Here is a 15,838-nt window from a genome sequence, read left to right on the forward strand (position 1 = left end):
ATTTTTTGAAAACCTGATTTTATCATTTTATTGGCAGCACACTAACTGCCACAGTCGTTCTTGTCTTGCGCTGACTGCTGCTGAACACCGTCACCATGAAGCGCTAAGCAGGGATGAACCATTTCATCCAGGGGGTGTTCAGAGCAAATGTGTGCTTTTTGGGTTTTGAGGGGTAACATTTAATATTTTCTGCTAAAAACAATTTTAGAAAACAAAATATAATTAATTTTGTAATTGACAGGTCTTCATTTTTTTCAATTTATATGGGAAAAAAATTGTGGGAACCCTTGGGATTGTCCTAACGTTCCCCCCTTATATGGCGACCCTGGGTCCAGTAAAGTAAAAGTCCCTAAATAATAAATCTCTTCTGAATTCCAGATCATCTTGTTTTGTTCAAATACATTTACTAAGAGATTATAACCACTGTTAACTTGTGTCAGTATTTTCCCAATATGGGGTTCTAAATTAAATTATATAGTCAGAATATATGTCAGGATAAAATAAATATGTGAAGGAATTGAAGGTTCAATAAAACAACACATAAAGGGTCCCTAAGCTAAATTTGCTTAGATTATTTTAACTTCACAAATTTAAGAAAGAAAATGAAATAAAAATAAAATTGACCGTTTCTTTTTCCAATCTGTCCTCACTTTCCTTTTAGAAAACCTTTTGCTTTCCTAATTGTTTTATTTTTTGGATGGGTTCCTTTAAGTTTGATATCATACAGTAAGATGGCTAATTCTACCTGTTTAAAACCCAATAGTGTGCTTAAAAATACATTGAGGCCTACCTTTGTTCTGCCTAAGGCAATGGTTCCCAAACTTTGGGGCGCCGTGCCATTGCAGGGGGGCGCGGGAAGCCATCTGGTTGAAAAGAAAAAAATCAAACAAAGAAAACCCCAACATGAACGCTGTATGCGCTGGGTTTTTACCTTAGAACGGCCAACTCTGTTATTCCTATGTCAATTTGATACAGTAGGGACTTCCACTCTTCCCATATCTGTGTCCTCTGTCACTTTTATCAGTAGTTGAAACTTTAATCCGTTGTTAACATTTGGTAACCTGTTTTTCCAAGCTGCCTTTAAACGAAACATGAGAGCTACTGGGTTTACACCTGTGCGGCAGTGAAGGAGACCTGCTGAGGTTTCTAATACACGCAGGTGTGTTAGAATCATGGCTGCAAAACGCAAAGAACTTTTCACAGGTAGTAAGGAGGATTATAAAGAAAGCTAAGTGAGACTATTGGAAAATTTTTTGTAATACAATAGAGAGAGATACAAAAATTGAAAAGATATGGAAAGTAATTAAAAAAATGAATGGTATGAAAAACAAGTTTGATTATCCTGTATTAAAAGTAGAGAATGTTGATATAATTGGAGATGAGGATAAAGCTGAGGTATTGGCAAAATTATTTAGTAAGATTCATAGCACAAATAACATTAGTGAAGAGGGAAGAAAAGGAAGAGAAAATACTGTTGAGTATAAAAATTTAATACAGAGTGACGAAGAAATAAATAATTTTTTGAATGTTGATTTTACCATAGTGGAATTAAATTGTGTGCTTAAAAAAATAAAAAATACACCACCAGGTAAAGATAAATTTGGTATAGAATAAGTCAACTAAGTGATAAGCCAAAAGCTATAATATTACAATTATCAATAAAATATGGGAGGAGGGAAAATTACCAGAGTTATGGAAGGAATCTATTATTGTACCAATAGCTAAACCAGGAAAAGATCATTCATAACCAGAAAGTTATAGGCCAATAGGATAACTTCAAACTTATGTAAAATAATGGAAAAAATGATTAATAATAGATTAGTGTATTATTTAATAAAAATTGATATTTTAATTATCAAAGGGGTTTTGTGAAGGGAAGTGCACCAATGAGTCAACATTATGTCTTGAGCATGAAGTTAGTTAGAAGAGCTCAAGTAAACAAAGAAAGTGTAGTGCAGTATTTTTCGATATTGAAAAGGCATATGATATGATGTGGTAGAGGGGTTATTAATTAAGTTACCACAATTGGGATTAAAGAAAAATATATGAATGGATTAAAGATTTTTAACAAACAGGAAATTACAGGTAAGATTGGAGAATAGTTTCAGATAGATATATAGTGGAAAATGGAACGCCACAGGGTAGTATTATAAGTCCATTATTGTTTTCGGTTATGATAATTGACATATTCAAAAATATTGGAAAGGATATGGATTGTTCACTCTTTGCAGATGATGGAGCAATATGGAAAAAAATATTGAGTTTATAGTAAAGAAATTACAAAAGGTCAGTATAGAGGTGTGGGCTCTGAAATGGGGATTTAAATTCTCAGTGGATAAAACAAAAGTAATTATATTTTCTCAGAAAAAAAACAACAAAGTAATAGAATTTAAATTATATAATCAAAAAATAGAGCAGGTAAAGTGTATAAAAGTTTTAGGTTTGTGGTTTGATGAAAAATTAAAATGGAATATTCACATTCAAAAGATTGTTGATAAATGTAAGAGAAAGTTGAAAATATTAAGGTGTTTGGCTGGTAGTGAATGGGGGCAGACAGACGATCGTTAAAACAGCTTTATACAGGAATGATAAGATCTGACTTTGATTTTGGTTGTTTAGTTTACAGTTCAGCAGCTAAAACTCATCTAGATAAATTGGACAATATTCAACATCAAGCATTAAGATTGTGCACTGGGGCATTCAAAACAATACCTACAGCAGCATTAGAAATAGAAACGGGAGAAATGCCATTAGATCTAAGGAGAACTAAACTAGGAATTAATTATTGGTTAAATTTGATGGGTAATAAATGTGATCATCCAACTCGGGAAATTTTAAAGTCATGTTGGGAAAAGGAAAAGAAAGAAGTTATAGATTGAAAATTGAAAAGGACATAAAGGAATTTAAAATTGATATTCTAGAAATTAGTTAAACAGATCCAATATCAATTATACCACCCTGGATTCTACCAGAAACAATAGTAGATAAATCATTAATGGTAAAGAAACAAGACAAATCAAATGTGGTAGATAGATATTCAGTGCAATCACATTTAAATCAGTATTATCGACATGTCCAAGTTTACAGATGCATCAAAAGAGCCGAAAAATAGGAATAGCATTTGCAATCCCAGAATTCAATTTGTAAATAGGGAAGCGAATTACGGATGGGTTATCAATTTATACAGGAGAATGGTTAGCTATACTATTGGCATTACAATGGATAGAGGATGTAAAACCACTGCAAGCAATAATTTGCTCCGATTCAAACTCGGCTTTGATAAGCATAACATAACAATATGGATTGTAGGAGGACATCTTATTAGAAATATATCAAACTCTATTTAGAATACAAAATATGGGCTTAGTAGTCGTTTTTGTATGGGTTCCAGGACATATAGGGGTAATAGGTAACGAGAGGGCTGATAAAACGGCAAAGAAGGCAAAATATAATCCTATTAGTTTTACTGTTAGGACAAGCAAATCTGAAGTGAAAAGTAAAATCAATGAGGAGCTGATGAAAATATGGCAGAGAAGCTGGGATGAAGGTTTAACAGGAAGATGGTTTTATAAAATTCAAAAGTTTGTAGGAAGGAAAAGAAAGGAAGAAGAAACAGGAAGGAGGAAAGAATAATAAGGTTAAGGTTTGGACATATAGGGCTTAATTATTCACTTTTTAAAATACAAAAGCATAAAACTGGAAAGTGTGATTATTGTGAGAAGTTTGAAACAATAGAGCATGTTATTTTAGAGTGTTATAAATATGAAGAAGAGATGCATGTTGAGAGAGTGTGAAGGTATAAAGAGATTAAATTTATCAGATTTTTTGAGGAGGGATTGGGGAGTAGACATATTCAAATAATTATTCAGTTTCTTAAAAAAATAAAGATAACCGACTGAGTTGAGTAAAGCTGTTGGATGCAGGTAATGATAGCTAAATGATGACTAGCTAATATCAATACAGCACCTTAAGCTTGTTAACAAGTAGCTTGTAGGTTATGTTGTTGTCTATGTTCAGCTACATAGATTCATTTTGCCCCCCTAAAAGTCGATCCCCCCGCAAACACACGTCGTTCAACCACACAGCTATTTGTAATCAATAGTGGGGGCCCAGAAAATGTTTGGAAACCCCTGGGGGGGCGCAGGACAAAAAGTTTGGGAACCACTGGCCTACAGAATACCTGTAAACTCTTCTTTGATCCACGTAACTCCATTCGTCAAAAACATGATATTTCTCTAGACTGAAGTACATCTTGATATGTTGAGGGTTTTGAAATGTTTCGGACAGATAAAGCTTTAGAAAACCTAAGACACCACAGAAATGTAATAAGTCACATGTATTAAAATATGCATATATATTTAAATCCTAAATTGCAGCATAAAAAATAAATAAATTGTGAATGTAATTAGACTGAATCACCAAATTGCTGGTAAGTCTTAAGCCACCCCATGCAGAAATATCCAACAAGGCTAAATTATGCCCAACGGTTGGAAATGAAAATATAAACTTGAGAATTACAGTAGAGAAAACACAGTAGATAATCAGACTCGCTTACAACACATAGTCAAATAACTAATAACGCCAGAGCAGCTGTTTGGATTAATGTGAATAGCTATACAACAGTATACATTTTACTTTTTGTACATATGTAACACTTTGGTTCAATAATGAAGCTCTAAACACATTTTGCTTTTTCAAATTTTAAGTGTTTTTTCATTCACTGATCAGTGAATCTTTGGACAAAATTTTCACTTGCTACAAAATAGTTTTATAAACATAACATGTTTTTTTCTATTTAAATGAGGATGAATTGATTTGTGCTTCAGGATACTCAAACTAAATATTGTTTTATGTTATTCTGCTGCTTCAAGACCAGATCCGGTTAGCTGGTGCTGGATCAACACAATGTTCTGGAAGAGTTGAAGTCTACCACAATGGTGTCTGGGGAACGGTCTGGATGATGGATGGACATAACAGATGCTGAGGTGGTCTGTAGAGAGCTGGACTGTGGACCAGCACTGTCTGCTAACATTAATGCCACCTTTGGTGAAGGAACAGGACCAATCGGCTTGATGATGTGTCATGTGTGGGAAATGAAGATCACTTACAGAGTGTCAGCATCAAGGATTTGGGATCCATAACTGCACACATGGGAAAGATGCTGGTGTCGTCTGTTCAGGTGAAACTAACAATTATTTAATAAAGTAAAGATATTGTTAAATATCTTTAAATGTTGTGTGAATCAGTAAAATAAAAGTCCCCAAATAAAATCACTTTCTGGATTCCAGATCATATGTTCTGTCAAATACAATTATTTAGTAGTTTGCTTTAGTTACGATCAAGAAAAGAGATGAAAAAAATCTAACTTGTGAACAATAGGGGGGAACACAGCAGATGAATCTGATTAATTCAACATACACCAAAACAATAAGAATGACAGGAAATATATTGTATCTTTTATACATATATACATTTGATTCAACAATAAACACAGTTTTTGGTTAAATCTTTTTGTGGTGTTTTCTCAGCAAACTGAATAGTGCACTCTTTGACTCATTTTCTCTGTTGGTGGTGAGTGAATTTATTGTGTTTTATATTGTATATCAAAGCTAAATATTGTTTTATCTTTCTTCCTCTGCTCTAGACCAGATCCGGTTAGCTGGTGCTGAATCAACACAATGTTCTGGAAGAGTTGAAATCTACCACAATGGTGTCTGGGGAACAGTCTGTCATAATGGATGGGACTTAACAGATGCCGAAGTGGTCTGTAGACAGTTGGACTGTGGGACGGCGCTGGTTGCTACAATATGCTTTCTTCGGTGAAGGAACTGGACAAATCTGGCTCGATGACATGTCGTGTTTGGGAAATGAAACTTCACTTACAAAGTGTCAGCATCAAAGATTTGGGTTCTTACTGCGGACACTGGCAAGATGCTGGTGTCATCTGCACAGGTGAAGCTGACATTATTTCTCAAACAAATGTCTTTATAGAAATATTTATCACTTAACCTTTTTGTGCACCAGTGAGAGTTGTTTGAAGTTATCTAAAACACTGGGCCCAAAACTGTAAACCACTTTTTGGGTCACTTACCATGTCTTGAGATAATTAATTAATGTTATGGGTGTTACACTATTTCTTTACCTCTATGTTAACTTGTGTTAGCTTTCTGCAACTTTGAAATGCAACTCTAGTATACTGGCATTCCTGGTCATTCTAGCAGGAAACCAGGGATTTCTGTTTTCAGGACAACAAGTTCAAAATATGCAAGACTCAATAAATTGCTGTGGAATAAAAAAATAATCTCTTGATCGGAAGAAAAAAGACAATAATTAATAAGGGATAAATGTTAACTTATTTCATTGGGCCACAGGTTGTTTTCTTATGGAGAGTTTTCAAGTCTAAGTTCAGAGACAACGGTGTACATATACTTTGCAATGTGAAATGACATGGTTAAAAACCATTTATGCTTTATAACACACAATAATTAAAAGAATCCACAAACTGCTCATCTTTCTTCAGATGTTCAGCTTATTTGTAGTAAAGAGACATATTCCTAAACAAAACATCTTGTATTAGTGGAGGCAACCTGATAGACTCTACAAGAAGATTTTATAAGGGTGGTACCTTAATGTTCCTGACATTAAGGTGACAACCCTCTCCTTGGGCTGCCTTGTTGTGGTGGAGAGGTTTGAGTGTCCCAATGATCCTAGAAGCTATGCTGTCTGGGGATTCATGCCCCTGGTAGGGTCACCAAGGCAGAAAAGTCCTACATTTTTATTAGACTCTGACACCGGTCATACAAGGACATGACAGCCTTTATCAAAGGGCCTGGTACGGAGAACCACCCACAGTCCTCCCCGAGGGACAAGGCGCAGCATGAGGACCCCTATGGCGGATGAGAACGTTGGATTTTGTGTTCCCTCGCCCAGATGCAGGTCACTGGTGCCACACTGCAGAGCCAGGTCTGGAGGGAGGCATGATGGCGAGCACCTGGTGGCCAGGCTCTTACTCATGGAGGACATCGAGTCTGAGTGGACCATGTTCTGTGCCTCCATTGTTGATGCGGCTTATCGGAGCTGTGGCCACAACGTTGTCGGTGCCTGTCACAGCGACAACCCTCAAACCCGTTGGTAGACACCTTCGGTGAGACATACCGCCAGGCTGAAAAAGGAGTCCTATTGGCCCTTTTTGGCCTGTGGAAGTCCAGAAGCAGCTGATGGTCACTGGCATCTGAAGAGGCATCTGGCACGAGTGGTTGCTGAGGCAATAACATTGACATGGAAGGAGTTTGGAGACGCCATGGAGAAAGACTTCTGCATGGCTTTGAGGCCATTCTGGTCCAACATCCGTCGTCACAGGAGGGGGACGCAGTGCAGCAACAACACTGTTTATAGTGGGAATGGTGTGCTGCTGACCTCGACTCGGGACATTGTGGATCGGTGGGCAGAATAGTTCAAAGACCTCCTAAATCCCACCAACATGCCTTCCATTGAGGAAACTGAGCCTGGGGACTCTGGGTCGGGCTCTCCAATCTCTGGGGACGAGGTCGCCGAGGTGGTTAAAAAGCTCCTCTGTGGAAGGGCCACTGGGGCGGATGAGATTGGTTCTGGGTTCCTTAAGGCTCTGGATGTTGTAAGGTTGTGTTTGCTGACGCGACTCTGCAATATTGCATTGACATCGGGGGTAGTTCCCCTGGATTGGCAGTGGGGATGCCAATCCAGGGTGGGTGGGGGTTCCCTGTTCAAAAAGAGGGACTGGAGAGTGTACTGAAATTACTGGGGGTCACACTCGTAAGCCTCCCTTATAAGATCTATTCAGTGGTCCTGGAGAGGAGGGTCCATTGGATAGTGGAACTTTGGATTCAGGAAGAGCAGTGTGGCTTTCATCCTGGTTGTGCAACACTGGACCAGCTTTACACCCTCAGCAGGGTCCTGGAGGGTGCATGGGAATTTGCCCAACCGGTCTCCATGTGTTTTGTGGACTTGGAGAAGGCGTTGGACCTTGTCCTTCGGGGGTCTTGTGTGGGGTTCTCTGGGAGAATGAGGTACCGGACCCTTTGATACGGGCTCTTAGGTCCTTGTATGACCGGTGTCAGAGTCTAATAAAAATCTGTAAACTCAAATCAGGAAACTAATGAAGAATGATCAAACAAAACTGAACTCAGGCATACCTGATAAACTAAGAGGAACAGAAAGACAGAATTAAACAAAACCAAACCCAAAAACAATATTGGGTCCAAATAAACGATTTGGTGAATATATTCTAACAAATATGTTAGGAGCATAAACTGACTGCTAAAAACTGCACAGGTTTGCAGGCTGGATATTTGTTAATCCAGGCGGGCCTGGTGTTCTGACTATATGTGCTACATCGTCAGATATTTCTACCATAGAGCAAATGGATAGCTGTGTCTGTCGGTGCTACGTATCTAAAACATTTTTATGATTTTTATGTTTCAGAAGATGTAAAAGTGAACAAATCCGAGTTAATATTGTTCTGTTTGTTCTTCTTCAAGAGCGTATCCGGTTAGCTGGTGCTGGAGCAACACGATGTTCTGGAAGAGTTGAAGTCTACCACAACGGCGTCTGGGGAACGGTCTGTGATGATGGATGGAGCTTAACAGATGCTCAAGTGGTCTGTAGACAGTTGGGCTGTGGACCAGCACTGTCTGCTACTAGTAGTGCCACCTTTGGTGAAGGAACAGGACAAATCTGGCTTGATGACGTGTCGTGTTTGGGAAATGAAACTTCACTTGCAGAGTGTCAGCATCAAGGATTTGGGATCCATAACTGTGCACATGGGAAAGATGCTGGTGTCATCTGCTCAGGTGAAACTTGACAAATGTTTAATTAAATATGTTGATTGTTTAAAGGCTTAAATTTTCTGTGAACCAGTAAAATATAAGTCCCCAAATAGTAAATAACTTTCTGGATTCAGGATCACATTAGGGTTTGTTCAAACACAATTATTTAGTAGTTTGCTGTAGTTGTTATAAAATGTATTTAACCAATATTAACTTGTGTTGGTATTCTCCAATTGTGAGGTTAGGGCATCAATTAAATGCATATCGAATGAATATAATCAATAAAAACTGAATTAATAAGGGAATTCAATGTTTAATGAAACAGCTATTTAGATTATTCTGCATTTTTTCATGCAGCAGTTTGGCACATTTGGAGTTTTAGGAAGATATCAATATCTAATATGTCAATTTGGACTTAAGTGAATGAAATTCAACTTTGAAAAGTGCTTTGAAATTTCTCCAAACTGCATAAAAATATTCACACAAGACAATATTGCAACCTGTACACCTTGTCCCTAGTGAGGTTGGGAGGTGCTGGTGCCTATTTCCAGCTAACGTTCTGGGGGTGAGGCGGGGTACATCCTGGACAGGTCGCCAGTCTGTCAACAGGACAAACAACCATGCACACGCAGCTAGGGAGAATTTAGAGAGACCAATAAACCCGACAGTCTGTCTTAGGACTGTGGGAGGAAACCAGAGAACCCACATATGCACAGGGAAAACATGCAAACTCCATGCAGAAAGACCCCAAGCTGGGAATTGAACCCAGGACCTTCCTACTGCAAGGCAGCAGTGCTACTAACTGCACCACTGTGCAGCCCCAATATTGCAACCATTTTAATGGGTTGCTGTAAGTTAATATTACACAATTAGATGCAACTCCATTTGTCAAAAACGTGCATATTTCTCTAGAGTGAAGTACATCTTGACATGTTGAGGATTTTGAAATGTTTTGTAACAAATCAAGTATTTGAAGGCACAAATTAAATTCTAAATTATAGCATGAAAGAATAATAATTTAGGAATGTGCTAAGACAAAATCACCAAGTTATTGATTAGTGTTTAGCCAGCCCACACCAGAGGATTTTAGCTAATGTAGAAATGCCCAACACGGCTAAATTATGCTCAAAGGTTGGAGATGAAAATATCAAACTTATGAATAACAGGAGAGAAAACACAGCAGATGAATCAGACTAAATTCCAACATTCCCCTCAATACTATTAATGACAGAGCAGCTGCTTTCATTAATGTGGGATAGACAAACCTGTACATCTTACTTTTTGTACATATGTAACAATTTGGTTCAATAATGGAGCTCCAAACATATTTTGCATTGCTTCTAACTTTTTGTTTATTTTGTTCAGATAACTGAACAGTGTATCCATTTAAGTCATTTTATCTTGCTAGTGGTGACTGAATGTAATTGTGATGTAGAAAATTCAAATCCAAGCTAAATATTGGTGAATGTTTCTTCTTCTGCTTCTAGAATATATCCGGTTAGCTGGTGATGGATCAACACAATGTTCTGGAAGAGTTGAAGTCTACCACAACAGTACCTGGGGAACAGTCTGTGTTAATGAATGGGGCTTAGCAGATGCTGAGGTGGTCTGTAGAGAGTTGGGCTGTGGACCAGCACTGATTGCTACCTATTATGCTGGCTTTGGTCAAGGAACTGGACAAATCTGGCTTGAATACGTGTCGTGTTGGGAAATGAAGTTTCACTTGCACACTGTCGGCATCAAGGTTTGGGATCAATAGCTGTGGATACTGGGGGGACACTGGGGGGATGCTGGTGTCATCTGCTCAGGTGAAACTGACAAATCTTTAATTAAATATACTGATTGTTCAAAGACTTAAAGGTTGTGTGAACCAGTAAAATAAAAGTCCAGAAGTAGAAAATCACTATCTGGATTTACGATCATTTAAGTTTTGTTCAAACACAATTACTTAGAGGTTTGCATTAGTTGTTACAAAATGTCTTTAACCAATGTTAACTTTGGTTATATTGTACAATTCTGAGGTTATAAATTAAATGTACATTGATGAAATATAATAGGTGTAGATAAAGAAATATTATGGAGGAATCTATTGTTTATTAAAACAGCAGAGAAAGTGCTCTCTGAGCCAAATTAGTTTAGATCAGTGTTTCCTAACCCTGGTCCTCAAGGCACACTGGCCTGCATGTTTTAGATGTTACCTCACTTTAGCACAGGAGATTTCAATTGACCAGTGTTTGCTGAATTACAATCAGCTGATCAGGAGTATTAAAGCATAGAAATATCTCTGATCTGTGTAACTCCATCAGTCAAACACATGGCTATTTCTCTAGACAGAAACACATCTTATGTTCATAATTTTGAAATGTTTCAGAGAGGTAAGTCTTTAGAAAACCTAAGAGCCAACAGAAATGTTATGAGCTACAAGTCTTTAAAGATGCACATTTAAATCCTAAACTACAGCATGAAAAAATAATGATTTATGAATTTAATAAGACAGAATCACCAAGTTGCTGATATGTTTTTAGCAACCCCACAACAGAGACCAATTTAGTTATTCTAGAAATGTCCAACAAGGCTAAATTATGCTCAAAGGATGGAGATGAAAATATCAACCTTATGAATAACAGGAGAGAAAACAGCAGATGAATCAGACTAAATTCCAGCTTTCCCCTCAATACTATTAATGACAGAGCAGCTGCTTTCATTAATGGGGGACAGACAAACCTGTACATCTACTTGTTGTACATATGTAACAATGTGGTTCAATATTGGAGATCTAAATATATTTGCATTGTTATAACTTTTTAGATAACTGATCAATGTATCCATTTAAGTCATTTTATCTTGCTGGAAAGAACATTTTCTTGAAAAATGGAGTTTTATATGTTAACATTTATAGAAAATGTTTTTTTTTACAAATAGAAAATAATTTTATTGGAACATTGACTGATTTTATTGTAATTAGGAAATTCAAATCCTAGGTAAATATTGTTTATGTTTCTTCTTCTGCTTCTAGAGCGTATCCGGTTAGCTGGTGCTGGATCAACACAATGTTCTGGAAGAGTTGAAGTCTACCACAACGGTGTCTGGGAACAGTCTGTGGTGATGGATGGACCTAACAGATGCTCATGTGGTCTGTAGAAGATGGCTGTGGACAGCACTGTCTGCTACCAGTAATGCTACCTTTGGTGAAGGAACAGGACAAATCTGGCTTGATGACGTGTCGTGTTTGGGAAATGAAGATTCACTCACAAAGGTCATCATCAAGGATTGGGATCCATAACTGCACACATGGAAAGATGCTGGTGTCGTCTGTACAGGTGAAACTAACAAATATTTTAATGAAACACTTTAAAGGCTTAAATGTTGGGTTGTCTATCAAGGGTGGCGCCAGGAATCTTGTGCACCATGACAAAAAATGTAATTAAAGAAAAACTGGGTTACGAATTGACTCTTATTAAGAGAGAAAAAATTCTAGAACTTCAAAAACCTTTTGACTCGTTAATCCTCTCTTATGCCCAGATCCAGAAAATGCTGTGCGCAAGGACTGAGATCACGCAGAGATAACAGCGTCACAATAATCAGCATTTATTCAAGAGAGATGCATACTATCACCAGAAAAGCACATCACATCACATATCAGAGACCTCAGAGCACAAACACATGAATTTACCTGAGAAAGGGAAAAAGACAAAAGATGGAAATGACAATCAAAAGCAAAGATGTTTTTGGACAATTGCAAGAGCAAAATCTAATTTGTTGCTCTGTGTAGAAAGTTTTATATTCTTGTATTTAATTTATTCAAATAAGGTATATCTTGCTCATCTAACCAGACCTGTCTCTGACCCTCTCCCTAAAGCCATTGCCCCATTGTCTAAATAAAGTGGAAGCAGAGCTTCTCCTGAACTCCTGCTGGTTTATGGCTTTAACAGATCAGTGTGAAAAGCTGGAACGTTTTCCTGATTTGTTTCCCAGACAGACAAAAGGCAGATAAAAGAATCTGCTGTAACTACAAGTAAAACAAAGGTCAATAGCCAGAATAAGTTGTTAATTTTAAAACTATTATTAGGCTAATTTAATCAAACATGTTAAGTTTAAAACTAGTTTATTTTAAATGTATTTCTTAACATAGTCTTACCATTTCTGTCTCTATTTTTGAAAACCTGATTTTATCATTTTATTGCAGCACACTAACTGCCACAGTCGTTCTTGTTGCGCTGACTGCTGCTGAACACCGTCACCATGAAGCGCTAAGCAGGGATGAACCATTTCATCCAGGGGTGTTCAGAGCAATGTGTGCTTTTGGGTTTTGAGGGGTAACATTAATATTTTCTGCTAAAAACAATTTAGAAAACAAAATATAATTATTTTGTAATTGACAGGTCTCATTTTTTTCAATTTATATGGGAAAAAAATGTGGGAACCCTGGATTGTCCTAACGTTCCCCCTTATATGGCGACCCTGGTCCAGTAAAGTAAAAGTCCCTAAATAATAAATCTCTTCTGAATTCTAGAGCATCTTGTTTTGTTCAAATACATTTACTAAGAGATTATAACCACTGTAACTGTGTCAGTATTTTCCCAATATGGGGTTCTAAATTAAATTATATAGTCAGAATATATGTCAGGATAAAATAAATATGTGAAGGAATTGAAGGTTTAATAAACAACACATAAAGGGTCCCTAAGCTAAATTTGCTTAGATATTTAACTTCACAAATTTAAGAAAGAAAATGAAATAAAAATAAAATTGACCGTTTCTTTTCCAATCTGTCCTCATTTCCTTTAGAAAACCTTTTGCTTCCTAATTGTTTTATTTTTGGATGGGTTCCTTTAAGTTTGATATCATACCAGTAAGATGGCTAATTCTACCTGTTAAAACCCAATAGGTGCTTAAAAATACATTGAGCCTACCTTGTTCTGCCTAAGGCAATGGTTCCCAAACTTTGGGGCGCCGTGCCATTGCAGGGGGGCGCGGGAAGCCATCTGGTTGAAAAGAAAAAAATCAAACAAAGAAAACCCCAACATGAACGCTGTATGCGCTGGGTTTTTACCTTAGAACGGCCAACTCTGTTATTCCTATGTCAATTTGATACAGTAGGGACTTCCACTCTTCCCATATCTGTGTCCTCTGTCACTTTTATCAGCAGTTGAAACTTTAATCCGTTGTTAACATTTGGTAACCTGTTTTTCCAAGCTGCCTTTAAACGCAACATGAGAGCTACTGGGTTTACACCTGTGCGGCAGTGAAGGAGACCTGCTGAGGTTTCTAATACACGCAGGTGTGTTAGAATCATGGCTGCAAAACGCAAAGAACTTTTCACAGGTAGTAAGGAGGATTATAAAGAAAGCTAAGTGAGACTATTGGAAAATTTTTTGTAATACAATAGAGAGAGATACAAAAATTGAAAAGATATGGAAAGTAATTAAAAAAATGAATGGTATTAAAAACAAGTTTGATTATCCTGTATTAAAAGTAGAGAATGTTGATATAATTGGAGATGAGGATAAAGCTGAGGTATTGGCAAAATTATTTAGTAAGATTCATAGCACAAATAACATTAGTGAAGAGGGAAGAAAAGGAAGAGAAAATACTGTTGAGTATAAAAATTTAATACAGAGTGACGAAGAAATAAATAATTTTTTGAATGTTGATTTTACCATAGTGGAATTAAATTGTGTGCTTAAAAAAATAAAAAATACAGCACCAGGTAAAGATAAAATTTGGTATAGAATAAGTCAACTAAGTGATAAGCCAAAAGCTATAATATTACAATTATTCAATAAAATATGGGAGGAGGGAAAATTACCAGAGTTATGGAAGGAATCTATTATTGTACCAATAGCTAAACCAGGAAAAGATCATTCAAAACCAGAAAGTTATAGGCCAATAGGATTAACTTCAAACTTATGTAAAATAATGGAAAAAATGATTAATAATAGATTAGTGTATTATTTAAATAAAAATGGATATTTTTAATTATCAAAGGGGTTTTTGTGAAGGGAAGTGCACCAATGAGTCAACATTATGTCTTGAGCATGAAGTTAGTTAGAAGAGCTCAAGTAAACAAAGAAAGTGTAGTGGCAGTATTTTTCGATATTGAAAAGGCATATGATATGATGTGGTAGAGGGGTTATTAATTAAGTTACACAAATTGGGGATTAAAGGAAAAATATATGAATGGATTAAAGATTTTTTAACAAACAGGAAATTACAGGTAAGAATTGGAGAAATAGTTTCAGATAAATATATAGTGGAAAATGGAACGCCACAGGGTAGTATTATAAGTCCATTATTGTTTTCGGTTATGATAATTGACATATTCAAAAATATTGGAAAGGATATGGATTGTTCACTCTTTGCAGATGATGGAGCAATATGGAAAAAAATATTGAGTTTATAGTAAAGAAATTACAAAAGGTCAGTATAGAGGTGTGGGCTCTGAAATGGGGATTTAAATTCTCAGTGGATAAAACAAAAGTAATTATATTTTCTCAGAAAAAAAACAACAAAGTAATAGAATTTAAATTATATAATCAAAAAATAGAGCAGGTAAAGTGTATAAAAGTTTTAGGTTTGTGGTTTGATGAAAAATTAAAATGGAATATTCACATTCAAAAGATTGTTGATAAATGTAAGAGAAAGTTGAAAATATTAAGGTGTTTGGCTGGTAGTGAATGGGGGCAGACAGACGATCGTTAAAACAGCTTTATACAGGAATGATAAGATCTGACTTTGATTTTGGTTGTTTAGTTTACAGTTCAGCAGCTAAAACTCATCTAGATAAATTGGACAATATTCAACATCAAGCATTAAGATTGTGCACTGGGGCATTCAAAACAATACCTACAGCAGCATTAGAAATAGAAACGGGAGAAATGCCATTAGATCTAAGGAGAACTAAACTAGGAATTAATTATTGGTTAAATTTGATGGGTAATAAATGTGATCATCCAACTCGGGAAATTTTAAAGTCATGTTGGGAAAAGGAAAAGAAAGAAGTTATAGATTGAAAATTGAAAAGGACATAAAGG

General features: G+C 36.4%; 2 pseudogenes across 2 annotated transcripts in view; both read left to right on the forward strand.

Moving 5' to 3' along the window:
* Nucleotides 1-4,934: 4,934 nt before the first annotated feature.
* On the forward strand, nucleotides 4,935-10,563 carry LOC145548897 (scavenger receptor cysteine-rich domain-containing protein DMBT1-like; annotated as a pseudogene). The gene is made up of 5 exons (XR_014084854.1): nucleotides 4,935-4,951; nucleotides 5,100-5,179; nucleotides 5,645-5,952; nucleotides 8,517-8,828; nucleotides 10,292-10,563. The product of XR_014084854.1 is annotated as a scavenger receptor cysteine-rich domain-containing protein DMBT1-like (transcript).
* Nucleotides 10,564-12,103: 1,540 nt separating this feature from the next.
* Nucleotides 12,104-15,838, forward strand: part of LOC145548898 (scavenger receptor cysteine-rich domain-containing protein DMBT1-like) — a 10,397-nt pseudogene continuing 6,662 nt past the window's right edge. Inside the window, exon 1 of the transcript XR_014084855.1 lies at nucleotides 12,104-12,124. The product of XR_014084855.1 is annotated as a scavenger receptor cysteine-rich domain-containing protein DMBT1-like (transcript). The remainder of the gene's footprint in view (nucleotides 12,125-15,838) is intronic.

The sequence above is a fragment of the Poecilia reticulata genome, chromosome 18 (assembly GCF_904066995.2).
Source record: "Poecilia reticulata chromosome 18, P_reticulata-male-v2, whole genome shotgun sequence".
NCBI classification, from domain to species: Eukaryota; Metazoa; Chordata; class Actinopteri; order Cyprinodontiformes; family Poeciliidae; genus Poecilia; species Poecilia reticulata.